The sequence below is a fragment of the Oncorhynchus keta genome, chromosome 1 (assembly GCF_023373465.1).
Source record: "Oncorhynchus keta strain PuntledgeMale-10-30-2019 chromosome 1, Oket_V2, whole genome shotgun sequence".
NCBI classification, from domain to species: Eukaryota; Metazoa; Chordata; class Actinopteri; order Salmoniformes; family Salmonidae; genus Oncorhynchus; species Oncorhynchus keta.
This window is the reverse complement of record NC_068421.1, coordinates 49,756,468-49,783,723: the sequence shown is the minus strand read 5'-3', so window position 1 is coordinate 49,783,723 and position 27,256 is coordinate 49,756,468. Positions and strand designations below refer to the sequence as shown.

Here is a 27,256-nt window from a genome sequence, read left to right as displayed (position 1 = left end):
AAATCCACACTCCATCTCGGGTAAACTGGGAACAGCTCATTTCCCCTAACCTCTCAAGCTTTTGGCAGTCGAGGAAATCCTAAAGGGTGTGGGAACCATGTCTACCCACCGTCTCCCCGCTCTCCATCTCAATCCTCTTGCCTGGTGGAGTCAGTTTAAGAGGCCACCATCACTGCCTTTGGTGTTCCAGGTCTGATTTATCTTTTGATTGGGTTAATCCAGGCAACGTTTCAGTAGAGAGAAAGAAAGAAAATGAAGCCTCCTTCTAGAAACTCACCGGAGGACATCTATCACAATCTCTCAGAGAATAAGGTGAGGGTTGTCACCCTTCACTCTCATCCCCGGCCCCCCTCACGCCCACACCTAGAGAGGTGCATTCTGTGAGTTGTAAACAGACAAAGACACATGGTTGTGTAACTATTCAGTCATTGAAGTGAACTGAAACCACTCCTTTTATTTACTGCAAGGGTTTTTCAGACCACTCTCCTATATATATACATACAGTACCAGTCAAATGTTTGGACACACCTACTCATTCCAGGGTTTTTATTTATTTTTTACTATTTTCTACATTGTAGAATAATAGTGAAGACATCAGAACTAAGAAATAACACATATGGAATCATGTAATAACCAAAAAAGGGTTTAAACAAATCAAAATATATTTTATATTTGAGATTATTTAAAGTAGCCACCCTTTGCCTTGATGACATCTTTGCATACTCTTGGCATTCTCTCAAACGACTTCATAAGGTAGTCACCTGGAATGCATTTCAATTAACAGGTGTGCTTTGTTAAGTTAATTTGTGGAATTTCTTACCTTCTTAATGCGTTTGAGCTAATCAGTTGTGTTGTGACAAGGTAGGAGTGGTATACAGAATATAGCCCTATTTGGTAAAAGACCAAGTTCATATTATAGCAAGAACAGCTCAAATAAGCAGAGAGAAAATTGTATTTATTTATTTCACCTTTATTTAACCAGGTAGGCAAGTTGAGAACAAGTTCTCATTTAAAATTGCGACCTGGCCAAGATAAAGCAAAGCAGTTCGACAGATACAACGACACAGAGTTACACATGGAGTAAAACAAACATACAGTCTAAACAAGTCTATATACAATGTGAGCAAATGAGGTGAGAAGGGAGGTAAAGGCAAAAAAGGCCATGGTAGCAAAGTAAATACAATATATCAAGTAAAACACTGGAATGGTAGTTTTGCAATGGAAGAATGTGCAAAGTAGAGATAAAAATAATGGGGGAGGAGGAGGAGGAGCAAAATAAATTAATTAATTAAATACAGTTGGGAAAGAGGTAGTTGTTTGGGCTAAATTATAGGTGGGCTATGTACAGGTGCAGAAATCTGTGAGCTGCTCTGACAGTTGGTGCTTAAAGCTAGTGAGGGAGATAAGTGTTTCCAGTTTCAGAGATTTTTGTAGTTCGTTCCAGTCATTGGCAGCAGAGAACTGGAAGGAGAGGCGGCCAAAGAAAGAATTGGTTTTGGGGGTGACAAGAGAGATATACCTGCTGGAGCGTGTGCTACTTACTTTACTTTAAGACATGAAGGTCAGTCAATCCTGCAAATTTCAAGAACATTGAACGTTTCTTCAAGTGCAGTTGCAAAAACCATCAAGCGCTATCATGAAACTGGCTCTCATGAGGACCGCCGCAGGAAAGGAAGACGCAGAGTTACCTCTGCTGCAGAGGATACGTTCATTAGAGTTACCAGCCTCAGATTGCACCCCAAATTAATGTTTCAAGTAACAAACACATCTCAACATCAACTGTTCATTAGAGTTAACTGCACCTCAGATTGCACCCCAAATTAATGTTTGAATTAACAGACACATCTCAACATCAACTGTTCAGAGGAGACTGCGTGAATCACGCCTTCATGGTCGAATTGCTGCAAAGAAACCACTCCTAAAGGACACCAATGAGAAGAAGTTATTGCTTGGGCCAAGAAACGATCAATCGATATTAGACCGGTGGAAATCTGTCCTTTGGTCTGATGAGTCCAAATTTGATATTTTTGGTTCCAACCATTGTGTCTTTGTGAGATGCGGAGTAGGTGAACGGATGATCTCCGAATGTGTGGTTCCCACTGTGACGCATGGAGGAGGAGGTGTGATGGATTTATTTAGAATTAGATGAATACTTAAGCAGCATGCTACCACAAAATTCTGCAGCGACACGCCATCCCATCTGGTTTGAGCTTAGGAGGACTATCATTTGTCTTTCAACAGGACAATGACCCAAGACACACCTCAGCCTGTGTAAGGGATGTTTGACCAAGAAGGAGAGTGATGGAGTGCTGCATGAGATGGCTTGACCTCCACATTCCCCCAACCTCATCCTAATTGAGATGGTTTGGGATGAGTTGAACCGCATAGTGAAGGAAAAGCAGCCAGCAAGTGCTCAGCATATGTGGGAACTCCTTCATGAAGCTGGTTGAGAGAATGCCAAGAGCTTGCAAAGCTGTTATCAATGCAAAGTGTTTAACACTTTTTTGGTTACTACATGATTCCATGTGTCTTCACTATTATTCTGCAATGTGGAAAATATCAAAAATAAAGAAAAACCCTTAAATGAGTAGGTGTGTCCAAACATTTGACTGGTACTGTATATAGTATTTTGGGCTGTCCTCCAATAAAAAAACAATACTAATGACTTCTAAAAGCACGTTAATAGTACATTTTACTCTTCTGGGATGTGGTCATTGTTAACAGGGGTGAGAAAAAAGCTGATGAAAAGCAAGTCTAGGGAGATGTTGCAACATTGCTCGGACGAAGCTACAAATTGAAGGCATTCTTATTTATCGGTAGAGTAGAGAGGATGAATAAAACTGGTAATGAAATTCAAGCGACAAAACACTTTTTCTGGGTTCATTGTCAGGTTGGCTCTATTAAACTTCTGCAACCCTCCCCATCTCATTTATTTATAACACTGAGGTAATGAACGGAATACGTTTTTGTAATGAGTTCCAGATTAATTAGCTTTTTCTTTCTTCATCTGGAAACCATTACCAAAATGAATTTGTTACTGCAAACTTCCCGCAAGTTTGTTGCAAAGTTGCTGAAAACTAAATAGTGTGCCACAAAATGTTGCCAGAAGTTTCAAATGTTTGCCAGTAGTGATGAATTTGCAACAAACTTTTGGCAACAATAATATTTATTACCACTAGTGGCAAACAGAACGCCACAGTTTTTTTCTGGTAAATATTATCTTGAGATTCTATTTGAATCTGTGGCAACAATATTTATTGCTTGTAGAAAACAGTTTACCAGAAGTTGTTTCTGGTGAACACATGAGTTCCAAGACCAGAAAATCAGTTGCAAATGGAAACCAAGTGATCTAGCTACCTACCAAAGTAATGTTTTATGGGATAGAGTGAAACACATTTTGTTGCTATATCACAGGGTTACTCAAGTACTATTTGAGAAAGTCTGGTCAACACATTAGTCTTGGACTTCCTGACGGGCCGCCCCCTAGGTGGTGAAGGTAGGAAACAACACCTCCACTTCACTGATCCTCAACACAGGGCCCCACATGGGTGTGTGCTGGGCCACCTCCTGTACTCCCTGGCCACGCACCCCTCCAACTCAATCATCAAGTTTGCAGACGACACAACAGTAGTAGGCCTGATTACCAAGACTGACAAGACAGCCTACAGGGAGGAGGTGAGTTGAGGGTCTGGATTTAGACCGCGGTCCGCCAGTTGAGTGCGGGGATATTTCAGTTTCTACCTGTGTTTTTGCACATTTAAAGTGATAGCTAGCTGGCTAATCAATGATTTGCTTGATATTTTAAACACCTATATTTTTAGGTGAAGATGTTGCTGACTTAATACCTATGTGCATGTCAGTATGCTACCATCACTGTTCAGTAGCATGTTAGCCAGCTCAACAGCTAAGGTAGCAACAATATGCGCTAACTTGTCATCAAAGAAAAACTAGGCAAAGTAAAATACCCTTCCCCTCCCCACCCATGGTGTTGGAAGGATACATCAACACCCTGATGCTTGTGGTACACTCACTCATAACAGTGTATCATCTTCAAGCTTGATAAGGTAAGCAAAGGCATGTTTTATTCTTATAACTGTAGTCAATTCATTATTTCTTTGTAACAATTAGAAGTTTAATTGCTTTAACGAGCTCCCACGTGAATCGAATTAGCATAATTAACCGCCACCCCCCCCAAAAAAAAAAAAAAAAAATCTGCTCGTTTAAGCTAGAGATATTTTTTGCATTGTATGTGTCTCAATCCACAGCATCCGCCTCTGGGCCACTAAAATGTTTTGCAGCGAGGTGGAGAGCCCCTAAACTATATCTCTCTTACGGCCCCCAAAAGGCTAGGGCCAGCCTTGGCCGCCATCTCCAAAGTTCGCTCAAAAAGGCTATAGTCCTGAATTGGGGTTGATTTGTTTTTGTGGTTTTAAATACATAAATGTTGTTCATTCTCTTTCTCTAATTTACATGCTGATGATTTCAAGGTTTTTATTGTGGCACTTGGCATAACGTTTTCATTATAAGATCACTAAGAAAACTGTATTGGATGTATATTTATCTGTTAAGACATTGAATATATGTTGTTTAGTATATTTAGTCAATTTAGTATGATTTGGGTTTTTTCGCTGTGAGAGGCAGGTTAAGTTAAAGTTATATATGATTTGGTTTAAGTAGCTTCAGTGCCTGTAGAAAGTATTCACACCCCTTGACTTTTTCCACATTTTGTTGTGTTACAAAGTGGGATTAAAATGGATTGATCTGTCATTTTAGGTCAATGATAAAACTAATATATCTTGATTATGTAAGTTATCACCCCATTGAGACAATACATGTTAGGAACACCTTTGGCAGCGATTACAGCTGTGTTTTTTTGGCTAAGTGTCTAAGAGCTTTGCACACCTGGATTGAACAATATTTGCCCATTATTATTTTTTTAATTCTTCAACCTCTGTCAAGTCAATTGTTGATCATATCTATAAAGCCATGTTTAACTCTTGCCATAGATTTGCAAGCCGATTTAAGTCAAAACTGTAACTAGGCCACTCAGGAACATTCAATGTCACCTTGGCTAAGCAACTCCAATGTAGATTTGTACTTGTGTTTGAGGTTATTGTCCTGTTGTCCTGTCTGTTGTAAAGAAGACTGAAGCAGGGTTTTCTTTAGGATTTTGCCTGTGCGTAGCTGTATTCCGTTTCTTTTTATCCTAAAAACTCCCTAGTCCTTGCCAATGACAAGCACACATACCCATAACATGAGGTAGTCACCATAATGCTTGAAAATATGAAGAATGGTACTCAGTGATGTGTTGTGTTGGATTTTCCCCAAACATAACACTTCATATTCAGGACAAAAACTACATTTCTTTACCACATTTCTGGCAGTATTACTTTGTAGTGAACAGGATGCACAGGCTTTCTTCTTTTCACTCTGTCATTTAGGTTTGTATTTTGGAGTAATTTCAAAGGTGTTGATCCATTCTCAGTTTTCTCATATCACAACCATTAAACTCTGTAACTGTTTTAATATCACCATTGGCCTATTAGTGAAATCCCTGAGCAGTTCCCTTCCTCTCCAGCAAAGGAGGTAAGAAGGAAGCCTTTATCTTTGCAGTGACTGGGTATATTGATACACCATCCAAAGCCTAATTAATACTTCACCATGCTCAAAGGGAGATTCATTTTTTTTAAAATCACATGTACTAATCTGTGTCCTTCTTTGCAATGCATTGAAAAACCTCCTTGGTCTTTGTGGTTGAATCTGTGTTTGAAATTCACTGCTCTACTGAGGATCCCTACAGATAATTGTATTTATGGGGTACAGAGAGGAGGTTAAAAAAAATCATGTTAACCACTATTATTGAACACAGAATGAGTCCATGCAACTTATTATGTAGTTTGTTAACTTATTTAGGCTTGCCATGACAAATGGGTTGAATACTTATAGACTCCAATTTGCATATTCATTAATGATTTTGCAGCAAATTTACAGCAAACAGTAGAATGTTCACCACAAGTTTCCCAGAATTGTTTGCCAGAACTTCTGTCACGTTCTGACCTTTATTTCCTTTGTTTTGTATTCATTATTTAGTATGGTCAGGGCGTGAGTTGGGGTGGGCAGTCTATGTTTGATTTTCTATGATTTGGGGATTTCTATGTTTCGGCCTAGTATGGTTCTCAATCAGAGGCAGGTGTCATTAGTTGTCTCTGATTGAGAATCATACTTAGGTAGCCTGGGTTGCACTGTTTGTTTGTGGGTGATTGTCTATGTTGATGGCTTGTTTCAGCGCAGTTCGCATTAGCTTCACGGTTGTTATTTGGTTTATTGTTTTTGTATAGTGTTTCAGTGTTCAGTGTTTTCTTTATTAAAATTAATGATGAACACCTACCACGCCGCATTTTGGTCCTCCGATCCTTCTCGCCTCTCCTCTTCATGACCGATCCCCTTCTTCCTTCTATCCCTTCTATCTTCATTTTACCCCTTGTCCTTGTGCTTTTAATACTATCTCGGTGAGGCTGTGCATTTTTAAACATGGCACTCTCCAAAGGGACCGTCTAAAATCTCCTCTCTCCTCCAGGCAGACAGGAGAACAATTAAGTCAGGAGCACTGCCTCGTTTCTGTCCGAGTAATATGCCCAGTGGTGGCACTTTATTGAAATTCGCCAGACATTTCAAGAAGACGACGGAAAGGAAAGGGGGTTTAAAAATAAAGATGGCACTAAGATCAATTACGGCTGGAGTATATTGTGGCACATTTTCCTCTTGTGGATGGGCCTCTCGCTGAGTAGCGGCGAGTCTGGCGACTGGTGTCATTACTCAGAGGGTCGGCGTGACACTACGGTGATGGAATATCGCGCATCCCTCCCCTCCCGACCACACTGCTTGAAGTTACTCTGGGCCACCTTGCTAAATGGGTTTACATTTTTAATTTGCTTCTCTGGAACCGAGATCACATCTTTGGAGGATAGTGTAGATGTCATTTATCTAAACTCCCAGCTGTTGTTCCCCCCAGGGCTTCATGTGTAGGCTTGGCGGAGAGGAGAGGCCATTTGGAATGTATATGAAATCCAATATCTCTAATATAACATCCCCAAAAATATTTTACGTTCCATGTTTTGGCCAATATAATACCTGCTCCTCTTATGGACCTACCTAAAGTATTTATAGAAGGAAGCACATTTTAAGTGGGTAAAAATGGACATCCCGAGTGTCAGATTGGCCTACTGCATACTTACTGCAAGCTGTCTCAACCCAATGAACCTAGAACTCTAAGTCTCAACTTCTCATCTCTTAAAACAACTGATTTCCTGTGAGTACAGTGCAGTGCACAACTTACAGTAAACTTCCCTTGATCGACCAAACATCCACCCCCCCCCCCCCAAACACACACACAGTTTGTCACTCCAATCACTATAGTCCCTATTAATGCTGATGTGTGTGGGTGCTTTATTTACTGAGCCAGCAGTTGCGCACATGCAATGGCCTGCGGTAATTTATAACATTTGCCATAAAAGCCGCCACTTATCCACAGTGGGGAGGCTGGTTAGAGTGTGGATGGGTGTGGAGGGTGGTGGTGCGCTATCATGCAGCTCATCCTTAATGAGTGCGGATTAGAGGGGATGATCCAGGCTTTGCAAAGCCCTGGTCCAGGGCTGGGGAGGTCAAAGCTCTCGGAAGCTTCGGAATTCCATGCCACACAAATACGGCAACAGTAGATAATAGTAATAATAAACTACTTCACCCCCCTCCCATCGCCACCCCACCCCGCCCCGCCCCGCCCCTCCCCTTCCCAGAACCCACCCACTACCCCCTGCTGCCAATTGCCATGCCACACCAGCCCTACCCCCTCCCTCAATGACGACGGGCGTACTAAGCACTGATTATATTTCTCCAAAGCGATTTGTTTATTCATTTAATTATTTGCCGAGTCGTCACGTGTGAGAAGATGACAAATAACGTTTGGAAATGGGACTTTCCACTGGTCTTAGATAGAGGTTTTTTGGAATGTTCAACTAACTGTCAATATCTGCAAGCATCTATTAAATATGAGTGACTTATGTCCCAATTTCATCCACAGGGCAAATTTACAGGCTTGTTTCTTGGTCCCCTCGATCCCATTTGATGGGCGCCATTGTTTTTACCAAACAGCTAATCTTGAGATTTATGGGCCGATGTGAAGACGTAGTGATATCTTGGCTTTCCTCAGAGAAATATGGGATACCTTTAACATAGGCTACAGTACAGCCATACAACACTTCTTCCACAATATGAGAGAAAAAGAGGAAGGGAGAGAGATGACGTAAATGGAGAGAGATAGATGGAGATGGTTGGATGGATAAAGAGAATGCCGCAAGCTGGACCCAACAGTCTGAGCAGTCATAAACATGTGCGAGTAAGTGTGTGTGTGTGTGTGTGTGTGTGTGTGTGTGTGTGTGTGTGTGTGTGTGTGTGTGTGTGTGTGTGTGTGTGTGTGTGTGTGTGTGTGTGTGTGTGTGTGTGTGTGTGTGTGTGTGTGTGTGCGTGTCAGAGAGAGAGAGAGATGATTTATAGTAATTAATCCTCTGCTGTGTCCAGTCCCCCTGGCCGAGGGACACATCTGTGACCAAATAATGCTTCCAATCCAATGTCACCAGCCTCTCACTGAAGGGCATCAGCAGATTTACTCGACAGATCGTTCCATATGATTTCAATCACTTTCTGACTGCATCCCATTTTGATTTGAAGGAAACCTTCCATACGTGTTTGCCTATGGTAGAAGTGGTCAGACTTTTTGGACCTGAATACCAAAACATTCAGGAGATTGAGGTGATCAAAGTTGATCCATTTTGCATACCCCACCATGAGACATCAATGTCTTCATCACTGAAAAAAAAAAAAAGTTGAGTTTGATGACATTTGAAGGCTTACAAAGGTGTTTGAAATTGTTTTATGATTTATACAAACCCCAGTTAACACAGTCATTCAGGGGAGCAGACTCCTCCTAGGTAGGAGGCTACTTCAGGGATATTTTAGCATTGTGATATACATCACCACCAGATCCAATAACATTAATTATTGTGATATTAGGAATATCTAACTCCAGTCTGTCTGGCGTTGTGATTGTGATTTAGTGAACAGGGGGGAAAACAGCCGAGGCTTTAGACGGGCAGGTCCTCTAATTGAAACGCCACCCCCACCCCAATTCCCCCCACTCCCCAGAAGCATCTACAGGAGAAGGGGAAATGCTGAGGCCAACTACGGCAGACAGACAGACACAGCAGTAATTATTGTTTGGGAATTCGCTGAGAGCCAGCTAACATAATGGGCACTGTTGCGTTTATCGGCGCGAAACAGACCCCCCGATGAAACTTGAATCAGAGTGGCTGCCGTGGAGTGGCTCGTCAGTCTGTGGGAGATGTTCCACAGAAAAACATACAGGGCTGTGTGATTGTTCAGGCCTTCTGTTGCTTATAATGGGATTCGCTAGAAGGGCAATCTGTATATGAGGATATGGAGGCGGTGGGGTGGAGGATTGTGTGTGTGTGTGTGTGTGTCTAATTTTTTGAGTGATCAGGAGAGTTCAAGGCAACGCTGTTTGGGCTGCTGTTTGAGTTGCATCACATACAAAGAAATACATATTATTGAAATGACATTGAACCTGACCCCAACTGATGGCCCAGCTATTTGTTTTAGTGCATGGGTGCTGGATGGATCCTGAAACAGAGCTACCACTTTGAACAACAGGTGGCATTTCAGACGAAGCCATGGCATCATTTAAATAAGTCATGAGGTAATTCAACACGTTCCTTCCTAACAGCCTTCCTGACTGGTTGCAAAATACCCACGAGTGTCTGGGAAATAATTTATGATAAACAAATGATAGTATGGTACGACTTTACAATAAGGTCACATCAACTAATGCTTATTGATATCTAGACTGTAAACTCTCCTTCCAGACTCATATCAAACATCTCCAATCCAAAATCAAATCTAGAATCGGCTTTCTATTTCGCAACAAAGCCTCCTTCACTCACGCCGCCAAACTTACCCTAGTAAAACTGACTATCCTACCGATCCTCGACTTCGGCGATGTCATCTACAAAATGGCTTCCAATACTCTACTCAGCAAACTGGATGCAGTTTATCACAGTGCCATCCGTTTTGTCACTAAAGCACTTTATACCACCCACCACTGCAACCTGTATGCTCTAGTCGGCTGGCCCTTGCTACATATTCGTTGCCAGACCCACTGGCTCCAGGTCATCTCCAAGTCCATGCTAGGTAAAGCTCCGCCTTATCTCAGTTCACTGGTCACGATGGCAACTCCCACCCGTAGCACGCGCTCCAGCAGGTGTATCTCACTGATTGTCCCTAAAGCCAATACCTCATTTGGCCACCTTTCCTTCCAGTTCTCTGCTGCCTGTGACTGGAACGAATTGCAAAAATCGTTGAAGTTGGAGACTTTTATCTCCCTCACCAACTTTAAACATCTGCTACCTGAGCAGCTAACCGATCGCTGCAGCTGTACATAGTCCATCGGTAAATAGCCCACCCAATTTACCTACCTCATCCCCATACTGTTTTTATTTATTTACTTTTCTGCTCTTTTGCACGTTAGTATCTCTACCTGCACATGACCATCTAATCATTTATCACTCAAGTGTTAATCTGCTAAATTGTAATTATTTGTCTACCTCCTCATGCCTTTTGCACACAATGTATATAGACTCTTTTTTTTTTTTTTTTGGAAATGTAAAAAAAAAAAGGAAAAAAAATCTACTGTGTTATTGACTTCTTTATTGTTTACTCCATGTGTAACTCTGTGTTGCTGTCTGTTCACACTGCTATGCTTTATCTTGGCCAGGTCGCAGTTGTAAATGAGAACTTGTTCTCAACTAGCCTACCTGGTTAAATAAAGGTGAATTAATTTTTTTTTTTTTTTAAATATAAAAAATATAGCCTCATTGTAAAGTGTAACAGATTATACATGTTAATCACTTTTCGGGAACCTGTGTGACGGACTTGCTAGAGTGTTATTTTGGACGTAGCTCCCCATTTAAAGGACAAAAACAGACTTTTCATTCTTGGTCAACTGTAAGATACAGTGCCTTCAGAAGGTATTCATACCCATTGACTTATTATGTTACAGCCTGAATTCAAAATGGATGGAATAGATTTTTGTTTGCATCCATCTGCACACGACACCCCAAATGACAAAGTGGAAACACGTTTTTTTAGAAATGCATATGTATTTATTTAAATGTAATTAAACCAGAAATATCTCATTCACATAAATGTTCACACATGTTAGGATCCCCTTTGGCAGTGACTACAGCTGAGAGTCTTTTTGGGTGACTCTCTAAACACTTTGCACACCGGGATTGTACAATAGTTCCACATTTTAAAAAAAAACTGTTAAATTGGTTGTTGATCATTGCTAAAAAGCCATTTTCAAGTCTTGCCATAGATTTTCAAGCCAATTTAAGTCAAAACTGTAACTAGGCCACTCAGGAACATTTAATCCGGTGCATATTTGGCCCTGTGTTTCAGGTTATTGTCCTGGTGAAAGGTGAATTTGTCTCCCAGTGTCTGTTGGAAAGCAGACTGAACCAGGTTTCCCTCTAGGATTTTGCCTGTGTTTAGCACTATTCCATTTATCCCCCCCCCCCCAGTCCTTGCTGGTGACAAGTATACCCATGACATGACGCAGCCACCACCACGCTTGGAAATATGAAGGGTGGTACTCAGTGGTGTGTTGTATTGGATTTGTATTCAGGACATGAAGTTCATTTCTTTGCCACACCTTTTGCAGTTTTACTTTAGTGTCTTCCTGCAATCAGGATGCATGTTTTTGGAATAATTTTGTTCTCTACAGGCTTCCTTCTTTTCACTCTGTCATGTTGGTTAGTATTGTGGACTAACTACAATGTTGTTAATCCATCCTCAGTTTTCTCCTATCACAGCCATTAAACTCTGTAACTGTTTTAAAGTCACCATGGTGAAATCCCTGAACGGTTTCCTTCCTCTCTGACAACTGAGTAAGAAAAGACACCTGTATCTTTTTAGTGACTGGGTGTATTGATACACCATCCAAAGTGTAATTAATAACTTCACCATGCTCAAAGGGGTATTCAGTGTCTGTTTTTCTACCGTTAGGTGCCCTTCTTTGCGAGGCATTGGAAAACCTCCCTGTTGTTTCTGGTTGAATCGTTTGATATTCCCTGCTCGACTGAGGGACCTTACAGATAATGAATGGTAGGTGTGGGGTAGAGAGATGAGGTAGTCATTCAAAAATCACATTAAACACTTATTGCACACAGAGTGAGTCCATGAAACGTATTTTGTGACTTGTACATTTTTACTCGTTACATTATTTTTTTGATTTACTCAATTCTTATTGACACAAGACATTTTAGATGATCATTTCTTTCTACATTTTACACAATTCTAAACACAGAATTCCACTTTGACATTATGGGGTATTGTGTGTAAACCAGTGACTTAAAATCTCAATGTAATCCACTTCAAATTCAGGCTACAACACGACAAAATGTGCAAAAAGTCAAGGGGTGTGAATGCTGTACTTTCTGAAAGCCCTGTAGTTCATCATCTCATGCCCGAAAGCCTTGGCGGACTCCTCAGCGCTCCATTCTTCCAATGCCATTGAATTATCATCTACAATCTGCATGAAATGGTTTTTCTCTTTTTCATCTCATTTTACTAAACAGGATTACACCGCTGATGTATCTCCTAAGCCATGTAATGTTTACTGTTTGCATTCATAGGGTGTTGTTTCTATTTATTTTCGATAACGGCATTTCACCTATATATCGAAATAAAAAGAGAAAGGGGATGAGTGAGTGACTGACCTTCCGCCCGCCGGTAGACAGTGGACGACTGCCAAGAGCACAGATCCTCTATCTGTCCAATATATTAGAGGAGCTTAGGTGAGCTTTCCCCCCCACCTCCTACCCCCTTCCCTAACCCCCCGGCTCCGTGGCAGAGGCCCAGGTTTAATTGCTGTGGGTCACAACAATCACTTTATGCCCTCAGAACATTGAAGAAGTGAGGGGGGGGGGGGTTGGAGAGGGGGGAGGGTCGGGGGGACGACAGGGTCACACAAGGTGACAGGTGTGGTGAGACCGGGGAGTGGGGGGACGGAGGTTGCTATGGTTATGTCCTTTTCCAGTCAAAGACTTTCGGTGTGTGTGTGTGTGTGTGTGTGTGGTGGAGGAACCTCATTTGGAGAGACAGGGGGCATACACCCACCCAAACACCAAATACAGTGCAGAATGCAGACACCGAGGCTTAAGCTGGTGGTGCTATTTCATTCGTCCAATATATTCAACCCACTAGTAAAGGTGGGTTTTTTACTTTACAAGTACAACACTTGTTGACAGAGACACATTCCTTGAATAGGTCAGACATTTGTGGTGTTTGTATTTTGGCCCATGTGCTAAATCTGATAATATACACAGTGTACAAGATATTCTGGACACCTGCTCTTTCCATGACATAGACTGACCAGGTGAATCCAGGTGAAAGCTATGATCCCTTATTGATATCACTTGTTAAAGCCACTTCAATCAGTATCGATGAAGGGGAGGAGACGGGTTAAAGAAGGATTTTTAAGCCTGAAGACAATTGAGACATTGATTGTGTGTGTGTGCCATTCAGAGGGTGAATGGGCAAGACACAAGTGCCTTCGTGTCAAGAGCTGCAACACTGCTGGGTTTTTCAACAGTCTCCCGTGTGTATCAAGAATGTTCCATCACCCGAAGAACATCCAACCAACTTGACACAACTGTGGGAAGCATTGGAGTCGACATGGGCCAACATCCCCGTGGCACACTTTCGACACCTTGTAGAGTCCATGCCCTGACGAATTGAGGCGGTTCTGAGGGCAACTGAATATTAGGACTGTGTTCTTAATGTTTTGTACACTCATTGTATATAATTATATAATAGATGCCATTCAGCAGACACATTTTACATATGAGTCGTCCCGGGAATCAAGCCCACTACACTGGTGTTACAAGCGCCATGCTCTACCAACTGAGCTACAAAAGGACTCAAACGCCTTTGCCTCACTACACCAATCCTGTCACAGTACTGGAGAAAGAAAAACAGAGTGAGAAAATCACAGGATGCAGGCTCTACTGAGATGTCTTTTCATCCGCGTTCCACCATCTCCCAATTTACTGTGCACCATGATGCTTGGCCATCTGTCTCAGCGGTGACTAAACTTCATGCCAATATGTTGCAGGGTCATGAGAAAACAAACCGGAGAAGCTCATTCCTCATGGGTGGAGATGCGGCCTCGCCCTCGTTTCATACCAAAATGTGAGGATACAGCAGTGTTTCAGCCATAGCGTTAGCCTAGCGTTAGCCTTTGTGCATTGTTAGCCTGTAACATAAGAGAGGGGGGTAGCAGTAGTGCAACACCGTGTGCAGAGAAGAAATGCCGTACATTAAACAAATTCCCTTTGCGCTCCTCTTGGCAGCAGATTAGCTGCGAAGGGGAAGACACACTGGAGCCCAGATTGCCATACCCCCTCCATGCACACATGTGTACACAGACACATATACACACACAGACACACACTCTTTCACACACGGATACTCTCTCATTCTCTCTCTATTTGTCTCTCTCTTGCTCTCTTTATCTCTCTCTCTCTCTCTCTCACACACACACACACACACACACACACACACACACACACACACACACACACACACACACACACACACACACACACTGTACATACCCCCCTCTGCGTCCTCCTCTCTGTGCCCCAGCCCAGCTCCACTGGGGACTAGGCACAACCCCTTTTAGCTGTTATGATTGGCCGGGCTAGAATTCAAGCGGCCCGTCAGGATGAGGATTCATGTCTCCCTGCTGGCTGGTTGTCGTGGTAACAATGGGGTTGCTGGGGGGCCTGTCTATGAACTGAGCTGAGAGAACAAGGAAGAGAATGAGGGAGGGAGGGGACAAAGGGCGGTGTAAGAGAAATCGAGGGAGGAGAAAGTCCTTTCCGCTCAGTGTTGCTCAGTCATAATGCAACCGCGGCTGCCCTGGAACACACAAGGTGTCAGGCTGGCATATATAATATACACCTTTTCAACATCATATTACTACAGTATTCATTGTAATGTCTTATAAGAGTGATCCTGGGGCCTTTTTTAATGATGAGATAAAGAGGATCTCCCCCAAGGTGAGCGAAGCATCCACAACACACACACACAAGACTGTGGTGCCTATGGCTCCAGGCTTACTGAGAGTATTGACAGAATATTGAGTGGAGGTGTGTGTGTGTGACATAGGAGAGAGAGAGAGAGAGAGAGAGAGAGAGAGAGAGATGAACTTGCCAAGCACGCATGCATAGTCAAATGTACACACGCGCGCGCATACATACAGGCTATGTGCACACACATGGACACGTACACGCACGTACACGCACGTATACACACACTCTGGCCAGGCCCTCATTATGGAAGATATATATTTTTTTAAATGCAAGTGGAATTTAATGTAGATTCACACTCCAGCAATGTTCTCCAGCAATCAGCCTTGCCTCGTTCGAGCCCTGCGATTCAAACACCGAAGGGCAGGGGAAATAAAGTGAAAATCATCTAGGCGCTAAGTTTCTCCACTCAAAGAGGCCGTTCATTTGGCAGTCCCTTTCATTAACATTTCTCTTTCATTTCTCCCTCTCTGGTTAAAGGTACACTTGAGCAAAAAGGAGAAGACAACGCCACTGAAACAACTGAAGATATGAAGCTAAAGGGCTTTTGAAAACAAACGAGAGGTAAGTGGCTCTAAACTTTGCATGGCCCCGGGCCTCATCCATCTTGGAGGGAGGGGGAAGAAACGGCAGTTATAGTGGCCTAATTCTGTTCCAGCTCGAATTTCTCTCGGCCCCATAAGAATCAATTGCACTTTCTACCTCAAAAACATTGCGTAAACACTCTCCAACTTTACAGCTGAGATTCCTATTAGGCCTATGTCTACCAGTATTACTGTAGTGGTACTATACAATTAGAAATGCCAAAACCCCAACAATCATTACTTCTCAACCTACTAGAAGTACTACTACTACACTATTACATTTTTTAAATATTTGAGTATTTGCTGTGATATTATTAGCAGATTGGTAGTAGTAGTAGTAGTAGTAGTAGTAGTAGTAGTAACAACCTCTACTAGTCAACCACCAGTCCAATGATTTCCACTGGAGTGTGGGGGGGGGTGATGTGTGATGTGTGTGATGTGTGTGTCTGTAGTAAGAGGTCAGAGTGCCACCACTCAGGTAAATGTCTCCCCCGTCTGCGCAGGCCATCCATCTGTATTGACAGCTGTGTCAAAAAGAGAGAGAACCATCATCCAACTGTCAGAGCAGGTTAATGTTGAGGAGCGTTGTTTACCCTCTGTAGTCCAGTCTACCTGCCTGCACATTCCTCTCAGGGTTTCATATCCCTAGGTTGGCAGACACCAACTCTCCAGTATTCACTGCTTCCTTCTGGGTATTACCTCGGTTTTTGACTACTGACAAATGTCATTATCTTCCTACTTTCAACACTGATGGAAATCTTCTATTTACGCACGTGATCTTACATTTACCCATCGTTTAGGTTGGAGGGCATTAACTTTTTACTATCGATATGCACTGCTTCCGTCTGGGCAATATTTTAGCTACCTGTGTTTTTAAATATTGACAAATCTCATTGACATCAACTTACACATATAACATACTTTATCCACTGTATATTGATTGAAATTACAATTCCGCACTAATCTTCAATTTAACATAGTTTTGGTGGATTTATTTGCATGTTACGCTTGCAAAAACAAAGATAGAAGCCTACTCTTATGGGACACAGAAGAAAATGGACGTCCGCACTTTGTTAGGGATGTCAGCACTACCGTACAGTTAGCAACTAGACAGACAGATTGTTTCTTGGTGTCAGCACTAGCAGGCTATTCTCCAACACTGTCTTAACGCTCACAAGCAGGAGTATTAATAGCCGCATTCAGCATGTTGAGGGAGATGATACTTTGGCCCTTGATGACCTGCTTTCGTTTAACTGTGAAAGTGGAGAACAGAGAAGTGCCACATCTGGACCCTCCGGAGCAGCAGCAGCACTCAATGTGGGAGAGACTGGGAGCAGAGGGAGGGAGGCAGTGGGTGAGGCCAGGGGGCTCGAGTGTGTGTGGTTGGGGAAAGGGAGGAGGAGGAGTGTGTGTGTGTGTGTGTGTGGGGGGTGATATCTGTGTGTGTGGGGGCTGGGTGAGAAAGTGTGTGCGTGTGTTCTTTGCAATGAGGGCATTTGAAATGAAGATTAAGAATAACAGCCGTCCAAAAATGTCCTAACGTGCTGACTATTCAAAGAATGGACAGGATGCTTAACTTTGCCTAAAATCTTTCGGATCATTTGTTTATCTTCTTGACAAGGTGTTGGGGCCTTCACAAGCTGTGGTATTAGCTTTTATATAGGTGTCATTTTATTGTGATTGTGGGGGTTAACTGCTTAGTGCTTAGATTAGGCTCGAATGGGCAATTCTTTAAGGGCTATGCACCTGAATGAACAAGGAGTACTACCTACCATTGGGTGGGCTTTAGTATGGATAGAAGTGAAAGAGCAGTGCTCATGAGGGCTCTAGCCTGTTCATCTTTACTACTAGCATTGGGTCGGACAGCTCTGTTTTAGCGGCAGCCTCGTCTGATAGTCTGTTTTTTTTTTTATTACATTTTTTACCTTTATTTAACTAGGCAAGTCAGTTAATAACAAATTCTTATTTTCAATGACAGCCTAGGAACAGTGGGTTAACTGCCTGTTCAGGGGCAGAACGACAGATACCTTGTCAGCTCGGGGATTTGAACTTGCAACACTTTCGGTTACTAGTCCAACACCCTAACCACACCCTAACCTAACCACCCCAATGTGCCAGGCCAGCTGCCCTGTGCAACCCTGGAAATAAACGAGCATTATTCAGTTATGAACGCTCCAATTATTTACAGCTGTGTTTAAAGAAATGTAAATTAACCTCAAGTCTTGAGGTAATGAATTTGATTCCTCCGGCGTATATCATTTCATGCTATTTGGGAATCAAAAGGCGTATTTTCTTTTTTAGATGTCCCCCCCCCACCAGTAATGCAGATCCAGCTTAAGCAGTGTGGCGCATTTTAAAAGAGGATCATTCGTATTGTTTGGGGAATATTTGTAATCATTCCAAGGCGTTACATGAGTTTGTTTGTTTGTCTGTTCGTTAAGGGCTTTGTGTTGTGCGTATCCCATTTTGGGAACCAGCCAGGATTCATAACGGTTATTCAATTCAACCCAACTGTTAATTTCACAAATGACAACCATTTTGTACGGCTCCTAACCTCACATTAGCACGAGTCCCTGGAATTCAAACCACCTTAAACTTTACCACTGCACAAAAAAAAACGACTTTCTCAGGCCACCGCAGTACACTTTCATACATCTTTTCCCGAGTTGACGGACAAACAAAGAGAAATGGTTGGCAGTGGCGGTTATAGCCTATACGGTAAAATCTAGTTTGGAGATGCTATCATTTAGCATTTTATTAACAAAGCCTGACCAGTTGTGCGTTGCTCGAGGGCCCGGCCTACTAATCCTGAGACAGGCAGAGAGAATGGTCTGCGGCTCAGACTTGCCAGCCTCAATTAGCCCTGGTTGAGAGCACAGTGCTGTGTTGGCTGAATCCATTCTCTGCCTGGGTCGGGCCACAGTGTAAACACTGCTCGGTAGAGCCATGCTCTCTGAGGCAGCCATGTTGTTGTCATCGAGCTCTTTCCATTGGTGTTGTCTCCAAGCTCTAGCTATGTCCTTGTGTTGGTGTCGTACTTGTCTTGGTGTTTCGGGATATGTTTTCACTGTTTATGAGTGTACATGCATGTGCACGGTTAAACAGTTTATATTTACATTCAAACCTGTCTCATTCTCACATACCCACATGAAAAATACTATAGTATACTATCGTTAAATACTATAGTAGACTTTACTGTAGTATTTACTGTTTTTTTTGCGGACATGACTGTACTATACTGTAGTTTTTACAGTTCACTATAGTCTAAATCATGTAGTAAAAATTACTGTAGTTATATACTATAGTAATTACTGTAGCATTTTTGTGGACTGTAGTATATTGTAGTATTTACTGTAGTGGTTTTGCAGACATTACTGTAGTATTTAATATAGTGTTTTGTTTTATTATCTTTAACATAGCAGTGGGGGATTTGGTCGAGGTATACTACAATGTGAAGTAAAGTATTCTACAGTATACTACAGTTTACTACATAATTCTATAGTAAGTACTGTAGTGTTCTAGAGTAAACTGTAGTATCTTTTCATGTGGGTACACAGTGCAAGAACCCGAACGGGCAGGTCTAACCATGCACAGGCTGACCCCACTCTAGTCTGTCAGTGTGAGAGTAGAATCCCCCATAATGCCTCAGTCAGTGTCAGTGGTGAGCAGTGCTGTATTTGCTCTGCAGCAGCGGCGTTGTGCTGACCTCGTGAACCCATGTGTAAACAGAGTGCCGTGGCTCCCTCAGTCCAATATTCCCCCTGCACCAAATAAGAAAGACACAGCCAACCAGCCAGCCAGTTAGCCAAAGGTCTGGAGAGAAACAGCCCCTGGCTTCACTCATCACTCACAAAACAGTTCTCCTCTCATAGAGGTGTGGAAAGCTGACTGTTCTCTCTCTCACTCACTTACTCGTCTTCCTCTCTCTCTCTCCCTCTCTCTCTCTCTCTCTCTTTCTCTCTCTCTCTCTCTGCCTCTCCCTCACTTACACACCTTCCTCTTGCTCTCTCTCTCTCTCTCTCTCTCTCTCTCTCTCTCTCTCTCTCGCTCTCTCTCTTTTTTCCTCTCACTCTTTCTCTCCACTTGTGGATTTCTCCATGGTATTCACACACTGGCAAATGGCAGTTGAGTTCAACAAAAGCTGAGGTGAAGAAAGGACTGAGATAGGCAGTGAGAACGAGGATGAGTCATTGAGAGAGAAAAATAGAGAGAGGGAGAGGGAGAGAGACAGAACAAGAAAGATAGAGGTAAATGTGTTTGATTTCAGAAATGCACACAGTTAATAGCTTCCTCTGTGCTGTCTAGTAATATGTCTGTCCATTATTTTCAACCACTCATATTTCCTGGTGGGAGGGACCCATTTCCTCCACATAGACCACACTCCTTGTTCCACTGATGAGTGTTAGAGAGTGTTCGCTCTAGCTCCAGTTGTAACAACCCTGATGCAGCTGATCAACCAGCTAATTATAAGAAAATGGTGCGCTAATTTAGGGTTGGAGTGAAAAACTACAGGACGGTAGCTCTCCAGGAACAGGTTTGGACAGTTCTGCACTAACACAAAGAGGTCAGAACTGATCTCGACTCACAATACACCTCTATCTCCAAATCAAATGCCCAGTCACAGGCCCACAGTCAATATTAATAGAAAATCTAGCACAAATGACCCCCCTCCCTTCATCGCTCCACACCCCCACCCATTCCGCTGCTTGTGTATCGAGGTAATGAATTCATAATCTCTAGCCGAGGCCTTTGTAGATCTCTATCGCCGTGGAGATAAGAGAAGCATCGTTCTGCTCTAATAGCTGTCAGTCTGCCTCTCTTCCTGCTCCTGGCTCGGCCTGTCTCCTCTCTCTCTCTCCCTCTGTCCCTTTGGGTGTGTGCGTGTGTGTGTGCATCAGTGGAGGCTCCCCAGAGGAGGAAGGGGAGGACCATCCTACTCAGCGAATATCTGAAAAAGACAAAAATTGTGAAACAATAAAGAAGTTATCCTGTTTATATACAACTATACTAAATATATTCCTGTCACTAAATAACTGAATAAAACACACTGTTTTGCAATGAAGGTCTACAGTAGCCTCTAGGGTAGCACCATGGTATAGCCGGAGGACCAGTATTTTCCGTCCTCCTCTGGGTACATTGACTTCAATACAAAGCCTAGGAAGCTCAAGGTTCTCAACACCGTAGACTTACACAGTAATTGTGACGACTTTCAGAGGACAACCTATCAGAGCTCTTACGGTATGAACTAACATCTTACACATCCAATCAAAGGGTCCGAGAATGAATCTAGTACTGAAGGCATAAGCTACAGCTAGCACTGCAGTGCATAAAATGTGGTGAGTAGTTGATGCAAAGCGAGAGAAAGACAGTAGTTGAACCCTTTTAAACAAATTAAGGAGAAGCAACAGAGAGAGAATGAGAGAGAGAGAGAGAGAGAGAGAGAGAGAAAGTTGCCAGGACCACAAATACAAATTCCATCTAGACACCGTTTCCCTAGAGCACACAAAAAACAATACATACCTCGGCGTAAACATCAGCGCCACAGGTAACTTCCACAAAGGGCCTTCTATGCCATCAAAAGGAACATAAAATTTGACATACCAATTAGGATCTGGCTAAAAATACTTGGATCCGTTATAGAACCCATTGCCCAAAATGTGACAAACACCAAATTGAGACTCTGCATGCAGAATTCGGCAAAAATATCCTCCGTGTGCAACGTAAAACATAAAATAGTGAACGCAGAGCAGAATAAGGCCGAAACCCGCTAATTTTCAAAATCCAGAAAATAGCCTTTAAATTCTACAACAACCAAAAAGGAAGCGATTCACAAACCATAACAAAGTCATCACCTACATAGAGATGAACCTGGAGAAGAGTCCCCTAAGCAAGCTGGTCCTTGGGCTCTGTTCACAAACACAAGCAGACCCCACAGAGCCCTAGGACAGCAACAAAATTAGACCCAACAAAATCATGAGAAAACAAAACGATACTTACTTGACACATTGGAAAGAATTAACAAAAAAATCATGAATGCTATTTCGCCCCTAACAGCAGTACACAGTGGCAGAATACCTGACCACTGTGACTGACCCAAACAGATTCAGTGAGCATAACCTTGCGATTGAGAAAGGCCACCGTAGGCAGACCTGGATTTCAAATCAAATTAAATCAAATCAAATGTTATTAGTCATGTGTGCCAAATACAACAACAATACCTTACAGTGAAATGCTTACTTATGAGCCGCTAACCAACAATGCAGTGGAAAAATATATGGATAATAAGAAATAAAAGTAACAAGTAATTAAAGAGCAGCAGTAAAATAACAATAGCGAGACTTTATACAGGGGGGTACCGGTACAAAGTCAATGTGCGGGGGCACTGGTTAGTTGAAGTAATATGTACATGTAGGTAGAGTTATTAAAGTGACTATGCATAGATAATAGCAACAGAGAGTAGCAGCGGTGTAAAAGAGGGGGGGCGGCAATGCAAATAGTCTGGGTAGCCATTTGATTAGATGTTCAGGAGTCTTATGGCTTGAGGGTAGAAGCTGTTTAGAAACCTCTTGGGCCTAGACTTGGCACTCCAGTACCACTTTGCAATGCGGTAGCAGAGAGAACAGTCTATGACTAGGGTGGCTGGAGTCGTTGACAATTTTTAGGGCCTCCTTCTGACACCAACTGGTATAGATGCCCTGGATGGCAGGTAGCTTGGCCCCAGTGATGTACTGGGCCGTTTGCACTACCATCTGTAGTGCCTTGCGGTCGGAGGCCGGGCAGTTGCCATACCAGGCAGTGATGCAACCAGTCATGATGCTCTCAATGGTGCAGTTGTAGAACCTTTTGAGGATCTGAGGACCCATGCTAAATCTTTTTAGTCTCCTGAGGGGGAATTGGTTTTGTCGTGCCCTCTTTACGACTGTCTAGGTGTGCTTGGACCATGTTCGTTTGTTGGTGATGTGGACAACCTAGGAACTTGAAGCCCTCAACATGCTCCACTACAGCCCAGTTGATGAGAATGGAGGCGTTCTCTGTCCTCTTTTTCCTGTCGTCCACAATCATCTCCTTTGTCTTGATCACAGCCAGGTCTCTGACCTTCTCCCTATAAGCTATCTCGTCATTGTCAGTAATCAGGCCTACCACTGTTGTGTCATCGGCAAACTTAATGATGGTGTTGGAGTCGTGCCTAGCCGTGCAGTCATGAGTGAACAGGGAGTACAGGAGGGGACTGAGCACGCACCCCTGAGGGACCCCTGTGTTGAGGATCAGTGTGGCGGATGTGTTGTTACCTACCCTTACCATCTGGGGGCGGCCCATAAGGAAATCCAAGATCCAGTTGCGATGTGTTTTGTCCCAGGGTCCGTAGCTTATTGATGTGCTTTGAGGGCACTATGGTGTTGAACGCTGAGCTGTAGTCAATGAATAGCATTCTCACATAGGTGTTTATTTTGTCCAGGTGGGAAAAGGCTGTGTGGAGTGCAATAGAGATTGCATCATCTGTGGATCTGTTGGGGCGGTATGCGAATTGGAGTGGGTCTAGGGTTTCTGGGATAATGGTGTTGATGTGAGTCATGACCAGCCTTTCAAAGCACTTCATGGCTTCAGACGTGAGTGCTACGGGTCGGTGGTCATTTAGGCAGGTTACCTTAGAGTTCTTGGGTACAGGCACTATGGTGGTCTGCTTAAAACATATTGGTATTACAGACTTGGACAGGGAGAGGTTGAAAATGTCAGTGAAGACACTTGCCAGTTGGTCAGCGCATGCACGCAGTGCACGTCCTGGTAATCCGTCTGCCAAATGGAGTACGAGGCAGAGCTTTGTATGTGGAGTAAAGGTGGTCCAGAGTATTTTTCCCTCTGGTTGCACGTTTAACATGCTGATAGAAATTTGGTAAAACAGATAAAAGTTTCCCTGCATTAAAGTCCCCGGCTGCTAGGAGCGTCAACTCTGGGTGAGCATTTTCTTATTTGCTTATGGCGGAATATAGCTCATTCAATGATATCTTAGTGCCTCAGTCTGTGGTGGTATGTAAACAGCTACGAAAAATACAGATGAAAAATCTCTAGGTAGGTAGTGTGGTCTACAGCTTATCATGAGATACTCTACCTCAGGCGAGCAATAGCTTGAGACTTCCTTAGATATCGTGCACCAGCTGTTATTTACAAAAATACATAGTCCGCCGCCCCTTGTCTTACCAGACGCCGCTGTTCTATCCTGCCAGTACAGCGTAGAACCAGCCAGCTGTATGTTGATAGTGTCGTCATTCAGCTATGACTCCGTGAAGCATAAGATATTACAGTTTTGAATGTCCCGTTGGTTTTTTAATCTTCTGCATCGGTCATCTATTTTATTCTCCAAAGATAGCACGTTTGCTAGCAGGATGGAAGGAAGTGGAGGTTTATTCGATCGCCTACGAATTCTCAGAAGGCAGCCCGCCCTCTGGCTCCCTTTCCTCTGCCTATTCTTCACGCAAATCACACGGATCTGGGCCTGTTCCCGAGAAAGCAGTATATCATTCGCGTCGGGCTCGTCAGACTTGTTAAAGGGAAAAAAGGATTCTACCAGTCCGTGGTGAGTAATCACAGTCCTGATGTCCAGAAGTTATTTTCGTCACAAGAGACGATAGGAGCAACATTATGTACAAAATAAGTTTAAAAAACAAGTTACAAACAACTCAAATAAACAAACAAAAAAGCACAATCGGTTGGGGACACGTAAAACGTTAGCCTTCTTCTCCAGTGCCGTTGTTACACAAGAAAAGACAGGCTATGTGCACACTGCCCACAAAATGAGGTGGAAACTGAGCTGCACTTCCTATCCTCCTGCCAAATGCATGACCATATTATTACAAACCCAATTTTGATAAACTCTCATATCTACTGGGTGAAATATCACAGTGTGCCATCACAGCAGCGAGATGTGTGGCCTGTTGCAACCAGTGAAGAACAAACACCATTGTAAATAGAACCCATATTTATGTTTATTTATTTTCCCTTGTGAACTTGAACTATTTGCACATATGACATTTGAAATGTCTTTTGGAATTTTTGAGAGTTTGTTTACTGTTAATGTTTTTATTGTTAATTTCACTTTTGTTTGTTATCTATTTCACTTGCTTTGGCAATGCTAGCCCTGTCAATAAAGCCCTTAAATTGAATTGAATAATTCAATCTAGATTTTCTCTTCTTAGTTTACCTTTCACTTACTTAGCTAATGCGGCTAATTTAACTTGCTCGACAACCTGACTCAAACAGATAGGAATGCTATGTTAGCTAGCTGGCTAAGGCTATTCAACACTGCAACTCTTCCAACTCAAGGTAAGCTTTCAGTTTTATTAATTTATTGCCACTGGGGCCCGCCGGTGTAATTGCTAAACTGCTTGTTGTACACTGTACTGCATGATTGTACACATTGATTGGATTGTGGGTTTACTAACGTGTTAGTTCTAGTTTGTTGAATATAATGTTGATATATATAGTGACAACGATGTAGGATGTGTAGCGGTTAGCGCAGCATTTCCCAAACTCGTGAACATTTTGTATTTTTCCCTAACACTACACAGCTAATTTAAATTATCCAAGGTTGATAATTAGTTGATTTTTTGAATCAGCTGTGTCGTGCTAGGGCAAGACCCAAAACGTGCACCCTTTGAGGCCCGTTTTTAGCAGTTATGGTATGAAGGTTTGGCTAGGACAGGTTTTAGCACCTGGTCACAGCTGTTATGCTGTGCACTAAAGTCCACAAGCGAAGGGAAAAGGTCAGAGGTCGGAGAACTCGTAGATGTGAGAATGAATTATACAATGAGCAAAGTGATGATGCTGTATGTAGCTGTGAACTGTGTGTGGGTGATCAGGGGTGTATTGATTCTACCGATTCGGTGGCTAAATGTTTCTTAAACAGAAGCAAATGCATCGAAATGGGGAGGGACCTACCTGAATTTGTCCTTTCACATTCTGCAACTGTTTGGACAAAAGGTTACACCCCAGATCAGCTAGACGGTATCACCTGTGCACCTACGTTATAAACTTTAGTTTTGTAGGGCAAATTCATGCACACAAAAAAAGCGCCCTCCCTAATCTTGAATTGCACTGAGCGCCACTGGCGTGCCTGTGTGTGTGTTTGTGTGTGTGTGTGTGTGTATGTGGAAACCAATCGAGCCATCAGCAGCAGCCCCAGTACTGCTCCCTCACAAAGCTACAGTCCTCAGCTCTCTGTGTCCATCCACTAAGCTGAAAATGGTGCGAATTCCTCTAAAAAGATGAGAATATATTTGAGTGTTAAGTGTCGGGGAGAGGGAGCCCCTAGGGGACGTTTGGATGGAAATAAATGTGTTTTGTACCTGGGGCCTTCTTCTTCTTCTTCTCCTAGACCTACCTGACAAACTCTCCATCACAGTGGGAGTAAATAGTGCCATATGAGGAACTCTAAATAACTGAAGTTGCCAGCTGCCGCTGCCACCCCTCTGGGTGACACAGAGGAACAGAGGAGGAAGGGAACTGTAGAGCATCTTTCATTTTCCTGCACATGTGTTGTCACCTGAAAACAGAACAGGAGAGAATCTGAGCTACTTTCCCCCGAGTGGTGCAGTGGTCTAAGGCATTGCATTTCAGTGCTAGAGGCGTCACTAGAGACCCTGGTGTGATCCCAATCACAACAGGCCGTGATTGGGAGTCCAATCACAATTGGCCCAGCGTCATCCGTGTTAGGGTTTGGCCGGGGTAGGCCGTCATTGTCAATAAGAATTTGTTTTTAACTGACTTGCCCAGTTAAATAAAGGTTACATGTAAAAAATAATTGCAACAGGTCTTCTCAGCCGTGGACCTTGAGTAACACGTGGTGACTATTTTGGATTGGAATGTCAACCCTGACCCCCTAAGCTTGAAAGCATATAGGGACCACATATTTATAGTACTGTATAATCCATACAGTGCCAATTTCCCAAACACAGATTCCCAGAGAATCTCCTTTGAAAACGCGTTTTAGTCCAAGACTAGGCTCAATCTGACCCATGCTGTATGAAGTAACTTGTTAAAATATGATCGTTTGGGGATTATATTGTCTTCACAGGCTCGGAAGAAAAACAAAACGAAAAAACAATACTTTGTAAGAAGAATAATATGGCAACTACTGTCTAATACAAAAAAAAACAATTAAATAATAATGATAATAGTAAACTAAAACATACATTAACAGCATAAAAAAAGATGATGTACAACTACTAATAGGCCTACAACTAATAAAAACTACTGTTAAAAACTACTAATACAACTAATAAAACTAAGTACCTATAATATCTACATACATATTTACACATATCATCATTATTCCTGTCAGGATGTACGTTTTGCATTTGTAATTGCTGCCATTGTCGAAAGGAATAGTGTATTGTAAAGTTAGTTGTTCCTTATTATATACAGGGAAATGTAAGTTGGTACATTTAAAAAAAA

At 42.7% G+C, this 27,256-nt stretch overlaps 1 protein-coding gene across 2 annotated transcripts in view; it reads left to right on the top strand.

Moving 5' to 3' along the window:
* Nucleotides 1-27,256, top strand: part of LOC118386029 (receptor-type tyrosine-protein phosphatase S-like) — a 286,681-nt gene that overhangs the window by 32,266 nt on the left and 227,159 nt on the right. The window contains exon 2 of one of the 2 annotated variants that reach the window (XM_052526698.1): nucleotides 15,705-15,788. The exons of the other annotated variant lie outside the window; for it this stretch is intronic. The gene's annotated coding sequence lies outside the window, so the exon portion shown is untranslated. The remainder of the gene's footprint in view (nucleotides 1-15,704; nucleotides 15,789-27,256) is intronic. 2 annotated transcript variants of the gene reach the window in all.